Source organism: Maniola hyperantus, chromosome 10 (assembly GCF_902806685.2).
Source record: "Maniola hyperantus chromosome 10, iAphHyp1.2, whole genome shotgun sequence".
Lineage (NCBI taxonomy): Eukaryota > Metazoa > Arthropoda > Insecta > Lepidoptera > Nymphalidae > Maniola > Maniola hyperantus.
Window position 1 is genome coordinate 12,616,502 of NC_048545.1, and position 13,540 is coordinate 12,630,041.

General features: G+C 38.5%; 1 protein-coding gene across 2 annotated transcripts in view; it reads left to right on the forward strand.

The window, feature by feature from the left end:
* twin (CCR4-NOT transcription complex subunit 6-like twin) overlaps positions 1–13,540 on the forward strand; it is a 291,402-nt gene that overhangs the window by 62,217 nt on the left and 215,645 nt on the right. The window lies entirely within an intron of this gene.

Sequence of the window (13,540 nt, forward strand, 5' to 3'; positions counted from 1 at the left end):
TACACAAACACTAAAAATTGAAAAATAATTTAATTTATTACCGAATATCTTATGTATACAAGAGTTAATATAGTTCCATAATAATATTTTTTGGGGTCGGTGCCAATGAGGTGCCATTGTGGAGTCTCATAAAAATATGAAGTCTAGACGATTCGCGCAGCTAAAGCTAATTGGCACCGGCACCAAAAAGTATTATTATGGAACTATATTAACTCTTGTATACATAAGATATTCGGTAATAAATTAAATTATTTTTCAATTTTTAGTGTTTGTGTATCGAAGTCGGTTTTTATTTTGTTTGTAAAATTTTTTTTAATCTTAATTTTTGAATCTGGACAAATTTAATGGATGCTGATATGTTTATTGTCCAGCTAGGTGATTCACTAACTCGAGCGTCTAACCTGACATTGGTTTGTTCTACATGGCTGCTTTACTGGCTGATATTAAAATAATTTAGAAAGAAGTAGGTAAGTACGTAGAAAACTTTCAATGGATTAAAAATAGATGTCAAATGAGCTCGGTGGCTATCATTCAGTGTTAGACACTGATTTAGCGAATCACTCGGAGCGACGGTCAAACAGATAATGTGGCTGATTCTGTTGTCCTACACAATCTAAACTGACCGAGCTAAATCTAATGATGTCCTTTTCCACAGAGGGCATTATGAAAAGGATAGCAATAAATTTAAACCAGTCATTATAGTTTAGAGATTGTGTACAACAGAATTAGTCATAGTATAAAAACATTTTAACGTAGACTTTTTAATATGTAATGTAATCTTGAACTCGAATTGCTCTGGTTCATATACAGTTGCTGTAACTTTTGTTGGTTACGCAACGCCTCCCCCCCCCCCCCCCCCCCCCCCCCGGCCACACACTGCCCGTGTGGCATGGGAAGTGGCGAGGAAAGGAGGCAGAGACGTAGGCCGAGATCTATAGAGCGCACTTTGACTTTGCTCAGACTTAAGATTGAGTTAAAACGACAGATTTATGTGAGAGATATTGCTCTGTCTCGTTTGAACTCTGCCTTAAGTCTAAGCAAAGTCAAAGTGCGCCCTATAGATTTCATACTACGTGTGTAGTGTGGCTGCGTTATTCGCGTTCATGCCCGAACGACGAGCATGGCGTGCAGCATACGATAACGCAGCTACACTACGTCTCTGCCTCCTTTCCTCGCTACTTCCCATGCCACACGGGCAGTGTGTGGCCGGGAGGTTACGCAACTTGTCCGGCGAGTACTTCTTTCATATTCACCAGATGGATACGCGATAACCATAACAAGGAACCGATAGCGCTGTTACCAAAGAGATTGAGTAAAAAGTTTGAAAAGTAGAGCGGCTATTAGTAACACCTGAGCCAGGGACAATCTAGAACTTTTATTTAGCGTTCTTGTCCGCATAGATACGGGGTGCTTCTAGGCCTAATATTTTTTTTAGAAATGATAATGTAGGTACGTACTGATATCAGAGAGCGCACATAAACGCAGGCTTACAGTATTCTTTTTTTTAATTTAAAGTATTTTTTGCAGCTAAGTATCGCCGCCATTTTTTGTATGGATATGATATTATGTTAGAAGTTCTCTTCGCCAATTACAAAAAAAAAATTAAAAAAAAGTAAAAATTACCTAGCTTAATCTATAATACCCTAGATTAATCTATAATAGCAGTAACATAAAAATAAAGAACACAATTTTGACCTATTTTTATTATTTTATTTTATTTTAAGTACAAATAAATAATGATGCTACTAACCAGGACTTCCCTCGTTTGGGCTCGAACAGAAAACCAGCGTTGTGGTTACATCGTGTAACCACAACATTCAGCTGAGTTCGGGCCTTTTCGTTGGCACGACACATTTTAGATAATAGGTACCTATTAGATTTTAAGGAATGTTTTTTTTGTAAATATTTGTGTTTATCATGTGTCGGATCAACTAATAAACTTCTATTCTATTCTATTCTATTCTATTCTATTCTAAAAAAAAAAACAGTTAACGTGTATTGTTAACAGGCGGAGCGTTTATGTAATTCCTTACACGACTTTCTTTTGTTGTAGAACAGCTTTAGGTTAGCTACGCGCTTGCCATTGTGCTGTTGTTTGCAGAAGGCACGTCTGGTAATATTGGTGCAGTTTATAAGCGAATTTCTGAAATTTAGAGAATAAATAATAATAAAATAAATAAATAATATTTTATTTGGGACCATAGCGCACAGTTTACAGTTATACAAAACACAACAACACAAACAAACGTACAGAAAAAAAATACGAATAAGAGAATAAGAAATCATTTCGTCATTGACAACCAATAGACGTCTACTGCTGGACATAATATGTCTCTTGTAGTGACTTCCACAAGCCGTGATAGTGGTAACGACGTCCGCCTCCTATTCAGGAGGTCAGGTGTTCGATCACACACACACCTTTAACTTTTTGGAAATTAAATATCACTCGCTTTAACAGTGAAGGAAACATCGTGAGGAAATGTGCATACTTGAGAGTTCGTCATAATGTTCTCAAAGGTGTGTAGTCCGCCAGTCCGCACTATGGCCAAACCCTTCTCATACTGAGAGGAGACCCGTGCACAGTAGTGAGCCGTCTAAGGGTTGATCATGATGATGAGGGACTTCCACACGTCGGAAATTCAGCGTTTGCCCTGTGATGACCACAAACTACCTGGATGACAAATGTCTAATGGGACATGAAACGCCTCGGCCTCAATGACGAAGACGCGAACACGCGCTCTGCATGGCGCCGCATGATAAGGAAAGCCGACTCCACGTAACCGATAAGGCGAGGACAAAGAAGAAGAGGAAGAGAAAAGAGTAGATAACTGCTGAATTTCTAATCATAAGAATCTCGGTGGAATTATAGAGAGAGTTGCTATCCTAGAGTTAAAATCCTTGACGGATATAAAAGTTTTAGTAAAGAAACTTTTAGAACTCTTGAACGATTAATCGAAAAGGATTCGTCGAGTCTTTGTATTAAAAAACTTTGTATTAAAAACGAATATTTAATAAATTTTCCTTATAGTTCTCGTTATACAACCTGGTACAAAAAATTAATTACATTTTTTATCTGCCTAGTTGTTTTACATATAGAGAGTGCCTATATCTATTTAACATGTATAGAGAGCTGTAATTTGATATGTGACTAAAGCTGGTCGCAGATTACAGCATGTGTCGCACGCGCCTAGGCTACGCTACTTACCAAGCAATAAAAATGCAAATAATATCAGCGGAATGAGGTTACTCCATCACAAACATCAAATGAAATATTCTAACCTTAGCAGCGTGGCAGGCCGACACGACGATGACAGAATGAACTAGAGTGAGCGAAATCTGTCAAATATTAGGCTATGGGTGTCGTGAAATCTAAACAGACAACAAAGTGATCCTATAAGGGTTCCGTTTTTCCTTTTGAGGTACGGAATCCTAAAAAGAAATAAAAATAACCATTGGCACCTTACTTCTGCTGTCATGTCTACTAATGAAATTGAAAAATGTTTTGCGTTCATCTCGAGCGGCTTTTGCGTTTTAGCGTCTGACATCTAGTATGCGATCAACTTAAGATGTTGTTCGGGAAAAAATACATTGATGTGTATTAATTGCATGTTTGTTTGTAACATTGTAACTAATATTATTTGACAAATTATTCTTATTACCATATTATGTAGGTATATTATGTCAAATTATCTAATCAGGATTTCGTAATATCATGATTGATTTGTTTCCCAAGTGTTTTAATTAGTTTTCGTCTATTCGTTTTTAATTATTATTGCTTATCTATTTCACTTCCGTTGTGAAAGTAACTTGTGTGACTGCATAATGTTATTTAGGTGTGTGTGTATGTTTATAAAATAACTAGCATAGTTAAGATAACCTCTGGCGCAGCGGCGTGATAACCTACTTACCTTGTACTTGCAAACACTGGTACCCAGACGGTTTTCCGATCTTTTCTAAAGGGGAACGCCAGGTGGCCAAAGTAAATTTGGCCCTTAAGTGCGCACACATTAAACTATATGGAATCAACAGCAATTAAACGGTAAAAATATGGATTAAAAAAAAGAGAGGGTTTCAATGTTACAAATTATTTTTATTCTTTATTTTAGGATCGATTTTCAAATTGCACAAACGCATTGTACATTAACGTTTTTCCACTTGATAAATTATTTTAAATACATGTATCATACATACATATTAAAAACTTAAAAAATTTGAACAAATATTATATTAATTTTTCACAATAAAAATATGCTGGGCTCTTTTGGGCCAAATCTCGGCATTCCCCTTTAAAGTTTTAGTTGATTTGGTATGGCAAAATTAGGAAAACATGATATAATCTTTACTAATAAATAATATCATGTAAAGGCAGAATGTAAGCATAAAACACATAATAGTTCCAGGAAATCACGAGTGTTTTTATAGGTGCAAAGTTTCTACAGGCGGTATCACACGTGCCGGTTTTGATTTCATGTAGCGGCAGCCCTGACAGTCGAACGCCGTTGCGATATACCTACCCACTTTTTTACGATTTTTTAATATTACAATAAAACTTAAAGCTAGCCTTATAATGGTGCCAAAAATACTGGCTGCATTTCCGCGCTGGACAGCCAGGCTGATTCGTTGCGCAAAAAATGAGTCAACCCGTCTGTCACCAGATGAGGCTATTAATAGATAGCGGTGAAATGTCTTTAAAATTTTTTTTAGAAACCTTAATATTTTCTGATGACTAGTGGACCCGACTTAACTTCGCACGGGTGGGCTTACCGATTCCATAGACAAAATTACGAATCAAAACGCTTTCACTCGTAATATGCTCCAAGCACTCAAACGAAAGTGTTTGCGGAACATTTATGTACATTACTTTGTTTCACACAAGGACGTCGCCTTGGTCAATGTCACGACGCGGACGGTTGTTAGTGTTTTAATTATTTATGGTACCAAGGTACGAATTTTCACAGCAGCTACTGTATCTATTGTAATACCACATACCCACCTATGTTGGATAAAAAACACAATACGTTATAAATAATATCTGTCCCGGATGTACTCACGTGTTTAGTCGACGTTAGCCCGAGTCAAAACCGCGGCGCGTGCGTGAACTGACTCCCTTGAAAAAGGACCCCGGATGGGTTCGAAACTAGTCGGTCTAACGTGGACTAAACACGTGAGTACAGCCGGGACAGATATTATTTATAATGGAAATCACTCACGGTAGTTTAAACGCTAAAATACACAATAATCTAAGTATGCAGTAAGTATTGCTCCCCACCCCCACCCCGCTATAGCACATTCAAAGTTCTATAATAACAAAAGGGTATGCAGCCATGCAACACAGCGTCTTCGCCGGCGAAGACGAGGTCCCCGATTTCTAACGTCACCCGGACGTGGACTCACGCCACGGTCTCGGGGGCGTGCGGACTAACCAGTAGTTCAACAACTTCACCCATCCCAACGTCATTCTAAGCCGTGGTCCGAGCCTCACAGCAGACGCTCTTTGGAGGACGTTGCCCCCGAACCGACCTCTCGAATATTTCTTCGAGCCCTAGGGGTCACCCCCAGGCTGACCCCCACCTCCCCCGGTGACGCTGTAGCGGCCAGTAGGGCCTACGCAGCATAGACAATCCGAAACAACAAAAAAGCCATGCAACGTTAGTTTTACCTTTCCTAGGAAAAGGCCTCAGATCATAGATATCCGAAATCCGAGTTCCGACGAACTTAGGTAAAAATTGTGAAATGGTTAAAGCCAATGCTTACCAGTAGCAAATATCACACCTATATGAGAACTTGACACACGAGTAGCGATTTTCGTAAGTTCATAAGATACAAACCGGTTTTCACCAGTAAAACGTACGAGTCGTAGCGCCTTTACATTTTTACTCAAGTTTTTTTAAAGTTTATGATAGGTACAAATTACAAAGTACAGGTTTGCGATAGTAGAAACACGTGTAATAACGCCTTAAGGCACACAATTTTTCCGCGTTAATATTTATTTTCGTAAAAAGAGCGCAAACCGGTTCTTAAGACAGTACAACGCGTACGTGTGGTAGCGCCTTTACAGCATTTTTATTGGCGTTCGTATGGTTTCCTATCTCGACCTAGCCCGATGACATAAAGCGATTATGGACATTCCAGTCGCTTTTAAGGATAAGCTACTAAGCAGTAGGTACTAACCGGGTTTTTCATTTGTAGAACGTGGCATGACATACCTACATATTGGTACACTGACTTTTCTATTACATTAGGGTTTGTCCACATTCTGCGTCGCAAATTGGATATGTCAATATTATCGTTAGCTAGGACCCAACATCAGGCGAGTCGCAGGGAGTCGCTGGATTAAGGCGGATGCGCTGGATGCAAAACTGTGGCGTGTGGATTGTGGAAGTCCCTAAAAGAGACCTATATCCAGCGGTGGGCGCAGGGGCGTGCAGGCCATAGAGGCATGAATGCACTGCTTACCCCAGTTGTAATAGCTCAATGCATATTTTTCATTTTGACCTGCCAATAAACAGGTTCCTAGCTAACTAGTGCCTACCCTGGCTTCAAACCTGTGCACGCCACTGGGTGGGCGTCTATCGGTTGATGATGATGAAATGTTAATTAAGCTCATAAGTTCTTACAGTTAAAGATGGAATAAAGATCCGTGAGCCCGTGATGATAATAATAATAATCCATGATCTACCTAATCACTGGGTCAACATAATGAAATAAATTATTCATTAACTAGTTAAAAATTATTCAAAACAGGTTCTTTTACGAGAAAAATACTTAAATAAGTAAACGTAAGTAACGGGAAGTGAGTATATTACATGGTTAAGAAAATAAAAAAATAATGAAATTTATAAATCTTAACTATGTTAGCGATTCTGGTTCATCTAGGGATCTTCGCATTTCTTAACTAGATTTATTATTATTAGATTAGAGTTTGCTTATTTTCAAAGCTACGACAGGTCTTCGAATCGTCGATACCGCAAAGCCTTAAGACTAAGGTCTTCAACGAGTGTGTCCTACCTGTGATGACGTATGGAGCAGAAACGTGGACACTGACAGTTGGCCTCGTCCACAAACTGAAAGTCGCTCAGCGCGCTATGGAGCGAGCTATGTTGGGTATCACTCTCAGGGATAAAATCCGGAACGAGGAAATTCGCAGAAGAACAAAAGCGACCGACATAGCTCAAAGGATTAGCGCGCTGAAGTGGCAATGGGCAGGCCATGTCTGTCGCAGAACCGATGGCCGATGGGGCAGACGTGTTCTGGAGTGGAGACCGCGTACCGGTAAGCGCAGTGTAGGACGACCCCCCGCCCGCTGGACCGATGACCTGAAGAAGGTGGTGGGGAGCGGTTGGATGAGGAAGGCGGAGGACCGTGTTTGGTGGCGCGCTCTTGGAAAGGCCTATGTCCAGCAGTGGACGCAAACAGGCTGATGGATTGGATTGGATTGCTTATTTATTTATAGACTAGCGCTTGGCTGCAAATCAGGCCTGGTGGTGGCAAGTGATGATGCAGCTTAAGATGGAGCGCGCTTGCCTAGAAGATGCCTATTCACTCTTGACTTGAAGGTATACATATTATAATGGAGATACTACATGTATGATGGCCCTTATCTCTTGATGAGTACTTTCTTATCAAGCCCCTTTGTTACTAGTAGGTACCTATAGCTAGAACGACCATCTTCCGGTTTTTTAGGGTTCCGTACCTCTAAAGGAAAAACGGAACCCTTATAGGATCACTTTGTTGTCTGTCTGTCAAGAAACCTATAGGGTACTTCCAATTGACCTAGAATCATAAAAGGCAGCAAGGTAGGTCTTATAGCAGACATGAGGGAAAATCTAAAAACCAAGGATTTGTGGTCACATGACAAGAAAAATATTAAATTGTGTTCATAAACAAATATTGCTATTTTCAACTTTCAAAGTAAGATTACTATACCAAATGGGGTATCATATGAAAGGGCTTTACTTGTATATTCTAAAACAGTTTTTTATTTATTTTTAGGCATAATAGTTTTGTGTAAAATGTCGATATAATTCGATTGCAGTACGGAACCCTCAGTGCGCGAGTCTGACTCGCACTTTGCCGGTTTTTCCCCGTGTATGTCGCATGTTTTGTTTACAACAATGTACATTACGAGCACTTATGAGATAATGCAGTTTTATAACGTTAAGGCAGTTTATTACCTCAACACTTGTGGCACTTGTGGCTCTACACTCGTAATACGTGGAGACAATATTAAAGCGAGGCTGCTGCGCATTAAACACAATGACTCTAAAAGAAATTTATTTTAGCGCTGTGAACGTTGCCGTGTAACGTTATGCAACATTCAAGACGTAATCTTGTATGAGGAAGGTTTGTTATCATAGTTTTGTAAGCGGTGATAGCCTAGTGGTTAAAACGTCGGTTTCCTCCTAATTGGGGTACGACCTCTAACTTTTCGAAGTTATGTGTAACCGTGAAGGGAGACAACGTAGATTATAACATATGGTTATTCAAGGGGCGGACCAACAAATTCCTAAAAGGCCGGCAACGCATCGGCGGTTCCTCTGGTGCTGCAAATGTTCATAGGCGGCGGTAATCACTTAACATCAGGTGACCCGCCTGCTCGTTTGCTCGCTATATCTATTTAAAAAAAAACATCGTCGTCAAACCTGCATTCTTGAGAGTGTACCATAATGTTTTCAAAGATGTAAGTATGATCTGCCAATTCGCACTTGGCCCGTGTGGTGAACTGCAGCCTACTCTTCTCATTTCTGGGAGACTCGTGCTCAATTTAGGGCTAGCGATAGTTAGCCCTAAATTGAGCACGAGGGTAGGCTAGTGAGCTTTTAGGGCTAGATTAGTTGAGATGATAATGATGGTCTTAGTTTTGCTCGACACCGTGTAAACTACAATGCAATGTAAAGGAAAAAAGAGAAATATGTTCAAAAAATAGTTAAATTACAAAATCTTAAGTTCCGAACAAAATTTTTGGATTAAAAGAAAGACATCCTGTTGAAACAATAGCACATTCGAGATGGGCCTCATTGTATCACGATTTGAAATACAATATCTTCTAGGCAAACACACTCCAACCTTAGAGCACATCATTATTGCATGCACAGCTTAATCATAAGGGCAGACTCAAACTGCGGGGCGAATTATGTAGGTAAGTAAATAAAAAAAAGGTTTAATAGGTTCACTCTTCAGCCAACAGAGTGGTAGGTAACAGGAAAATGTAAAGCCTTCGTTCGCTAATAAATAACAGACTAACTAATGACTACGTAAAAGTACGAAGAAAAAGCGTGTATTAATAAATGACGTTAATAATTTACCTCAGAACGATGCGATGTCGCGAGTGTACGTATTATGAAGCATAACTAATATTTATTGCTAGCCCCGAAAAATATTATGGTGTCCTCGATTTGTAAACCAAAAAAATATGAATGACCACAATAAATAAAATGGGGACTGCCACTCGTTTCTATTCGGGACGAGATCTTTAATTGATCTTTTTTCTAAACATTTATTTGATATAATATATTATTATGTAATAATAATATATTATTATTATGTAATAATAATATATTATATCAAATATATTATTTATATATTATATTTATATATTATTATTTATATATTATTATATTATTTATTTTTTATTTTTTATATTTTATATTATTTATTCTCTCGCGCACGCCGTCTGTACGTTTGTAGATCTTTCAAATTACGGATTATGATGCGGTTTTTATCAATAGATAGAGTGATTCAAGAGCAAATGTTTCGTGTTTATTTATTGAAAAATATGGAAAAAAAATCAAAATTCCGAAAAAAAGATGGCCGCCATACAAATTTCATCGGCGTCCATCTCGGAGGGTACGAAAGATGGAAGAATGGTTTCTTGGCAAGAGATGATCAGGATCTAAAGGTCTATTTGATGACTTGAAAAAAAATTCAAAATGGCGGAATTTTTTTTTTCATAGAAAATGTATGACTTTTTTTAAATTGTTCAAAATGGCCATTATAGACCTCGAGAGCCGCTTTAGCAGCTCGAGCAGCGAGCAAAATACTAGTATATATATATATAATATATATATATATATATATATATATAGATACATAACCACACCGACACCACATTAGTTGCACCCAAGCGAAGCCGGGGCGGGTCGCTAGTTGATACTAGGCGATGGACCCTGAAACGAACTCAAGGTGATATCTATATGAACAGCGGTGTGTTTACAAATATTTAAATTTGTTTGACGTCACGGTTGAATAGCTTTGCACTCGAGAATGGGTGTTATAAAGCACCATGAAACAGTAACAAAGCAGTGCACACGTCGCGGAAAGGGTTGCCACCGCCAGATGCATAAACTAACATATTTTTTTTAAATAAAAATGTCGAGCAAACGAGCAGGTGGGGTCACCTGATGTTAAGTGATTACCGCCGCCCATGAACATTTGCTAACAACATATTTATTATTATTACTAGCTTTTGCCTGCCACTTCGTCCTCGTGGAATTTATTATTTTATTAATATAATTATTTGTAGCATTCGGAGATGATATAGCTACAGTAATATACCTATCAGAAATAATGCTAAAGAATACTACAATAAAATTAAAGAATTTACACAATTTTTTAAAAATCATAGGACGCTTGACCACAATCACACCGACACACACACACACGGTGGAAAGGGATGATGTGGCCTAAGATGGGACGTGTTTATCTAGAAGATGCCTATTCACTCTTGTTTTAAAGATACCCGGGTTGTAATTGGCACGAAACACAGATCGTGGAAGAGTTTTCCAAACTTAGATAGAATGGAAGGATGGGAACTCGCCCGACGTTATGCGGTTCGGTGGTAAAATGGGCGGGATTACCTATAATAGGTATCTATATTTTGTCTCAATCAAATGTACTTTAAAGCAAAATTAAAAGCTTATTTGCGAGACAATTTTCTAGTTATCGACTGAAGACATGAGAACGTTGGAATAATCCAATAAAAATTCAGTTTCTAGCAACCCTATCCAGCGACTCAGTAGCCAGCGCACGTGGCGCTTGACCTTGTGGACGACCGGGTATTGAAGACGCTTCAATGTAAATATCAGCACGCCTACACTGTAGCGACAAACTTGTATACTTACCTACTGCATGTCTGAGACGCAGTTTAAAACGATCTTTCCCTCACGATGACGATCTTTCTTATATTCATTGAGAATATTCACCGTGCACATGTAGGTAGTAACTTAAATCTCATAAAATCGATCGATCAGGTCTGTTCTAAAATTTTTAGGGGTACCTAACCATAAAAACAAATAAAATAAATCTGCTGCGCGATTGCGGGAGAATGACAGCTACAATGTCACGATCGCAATCATCTCTGATTGGTTAACGCTCGCTCACTATTGGCTACAATGCATTGTTGCAACAAGAATCGCACAAATTCAGCCAATCAGAACAATTGAGATTGTAATAATGATTGATGCAGGTTTTAGACAATCGCCCTACCTGTCGATTTTCTTTTTAATTCAACGTTAATTAATCCATTTCTAATCAAAGTGCGACGCAAAGACGACAATGCAAAGTGACGATTTCGAAAAATTCATGCATTGAATTCTATTTTTTTTCCACAACTCTGGCACAACGGAAATTTTCTACTACATATAAGAACCCGCGGACAGTATTTAATTTTCATTTAATACACTTAGTATTATATTAAACGAAAACTAATTGACAGACATCCACGTAAAACTGGGTCAAGAAAAATTTGATTTTGCATTTAGGCTCTGTCTTTAACATAGACCGCCACTAAGAAGGGATCTCTAAAAACCTAAATCCACGCGGTCAAAGTAACGGGGAAAAGCTTGTGGTATATACCTAAATATGTATATCCATGATCATCATACTATAATAAGTCTCAAGTCAGTAGCGAGGTGAGAATTGATAACGTTTTCACGGCCATTCTAAAACCGTTACAAATTTAATACATCCGATAAAATAGCAATATAATTGCCATGATCACAATCTATTTCTTCATCGATTCAGTATTTTTAATCTGTATTTGAGCTAAATCCTTGACATTAAATTTTAAATCCTCTATAATTTATGTTCTATGGGTCTACAAGTGTCACGCGAATATTAACGCTCTCTCCAGATCATCTAATCGTAATTTATAAATCGGTCTAGCCTTAACTTGTGACTATGCTCGCTGTAAAGTTGCTATTTTCTATACTTGAATAACGAGCAAACGGGCAGACAAGACATGTAATGTCAAGTGATGTGAAGCCCTTGAACATTCGCAGCTCGAAACGATGAATCGCCAATGCGTTGCTGTCTTTTCAGAAAATTGTTGATGCGCCATTTGAATAGCGCCATATTGAAATCTAGTGGAAACATCACCGAAGGGAGTTCGTTACACAATTTGCATGTGCGTGGAAAAAATATCTGGCACAACGGGTGCAAAAACCTACAATGTTCTTTATGATCGTTTTTTGCAGACTGCTCTGATATGTTTATTTTCACAAAGTCCTCTTGATCCGCTAGTTTAATTAGAGTAATCAAAAACGAAATTATCACAAGTAAGTAGATCTTTACTGTTGGGATGATTTATAGCCAGATCATATTCTTAGAATTGATAGATTTAAAAGTGTCTATAGTTGTTTACGAGACGTATCTATTAGGCTACTAGAGATAGCACACTAGCAACATTTTCCTCGACTAAATAACATGATCTAGGATTATTGGACTGATACTAGCTGCAGGTTTTCTACTGGACCGCGGGATGCAGAAACTAGAGTAGCAAAAAAGATTTGCTACAACGGGTGGTCGAAGTGCACCAGGCAGCCAGTGGCTGAGGGTGAAATTGCTTACGGACAGTGATATCGGATTTATCGTGTGCAAGACCTTGGACGGTGACAAAATTCATTGAAACAAAATGTCGCTAGACATGATCTTAGGCTTATTAGAGTCATACTAGCAGCAAGTTTTCTTCTGGACGGCGGGAGGCGGGGTAGAAAGCAGACTCGTATCCGCTCGGCGGTTTCACCCACGATTTCACTCGCGAAAGCACACGTCACCCGAGATGTTACGACTGCGTACCGCATTAATATTATCCGAGTATGATGCCTTGCTCAATGAGTCTTGAACTAGCACGCCAAAGAGACTCTAGACTGAATACGAAACATGTCGTTCGTAAAACGAGTCTAAAGTTACGACAAAATTTATGATCTCTTTCAAATGTATCAGCAGATTTGCCAATTTTGGATAAGTACAGATTACAGACAGCTTGGGAAATGATTTGTGGATTTCAGCAGGAACATCATCAAAAAAGAAGCAGAGAATATATTGAATTAAAGCGAGGAGCAAGATACGAAGTTAATTGTTAATATCGAATAAAATGTACCTACTAAAGAGTTAAAGAATAGCTTTGTTTGGTATAAAACAATGACGTTGTATGAATAGTAACAAATGTGCGTGGACTATTAATACAAGTACATATCAGATTTTGCTCGATTTGCAGAAGCGAACCCTTTGCTCGCACGGGTGCGATTACATTTTTCTAAGA